This window comes from Sinocyclocheilus grahami, unplaced genomic scaffold (genome assembly GCF_001515645.1).
Source record: "Sinocyclocheilus grahami isolate Dianchi unplaced genomic scaffold, SAMN03320097.WGS_v1.1 scaffold2448.1, whole genome shotgun sequence".
Lineage (NCBI taxonomy): Eukaryota > Metazoa > Chordata > Actinopteri > Cypriniformes > Cyprinidae > Sinocyclocheilus > Sinocyclocheilus grahami.
Genome location: NW_015507627.1, coordinates 14644 through 15290, shown reverse-complemented (window position 1 = coordinate 15290; position 647 = coordinate 14644).

Here is a 647-nt window from a genome sequence, read left to right as displayed (position 1 = left end):
GCAACCCACTGCTGGGATGTGGAGGTTGGAGACAATACACTCTGGAACGTTGGAATAACCACAGCATCAAACCAAAGGAAGGGAGCGGTTTTCTTTAACACTAATGTCTGGCTTGTGTGGTACATAGACAGCAAATACTGCTCACAATCCCCAGATCAACCCTTCACTCTCTTCACAGTTAAAGAGAAGCTGCAGCGTGTGAGAGTTCAGCTGGACTGTGACAGAGGAAAGGTGTCTTTCTCTGATCCTCTAACTAACATCTGTCTCTGCTCATTCACAACAACCTTCACAGAGACTGTCTTTCCATTCTTATATAATCACTGCACAACTTCCCCTCTGAGGATCTTACCAGTTAAACTGATTGTAACAACAGAAAATCACAGTTAAATCTCATTCTGCTTTTAGATAAATTAAGGTACAAGAATTCGTTGTTTTCATTATTTTGCATTTTATGGTTCAATAACAACGCTGTAATCAAAGGAAAAGGGTTCTCATTCATCAATAAAAGAAAATCTACTCAAACTGTCGTTCAAGATATTCAGAATTGAAATTTCTGATTTCTTATTGTTTTGTACTGTATTATCGAAAAAGAAAAAATGGATTTGATTGATTGTGATTGGTGTTACACTCAAATATGAATGTGATTG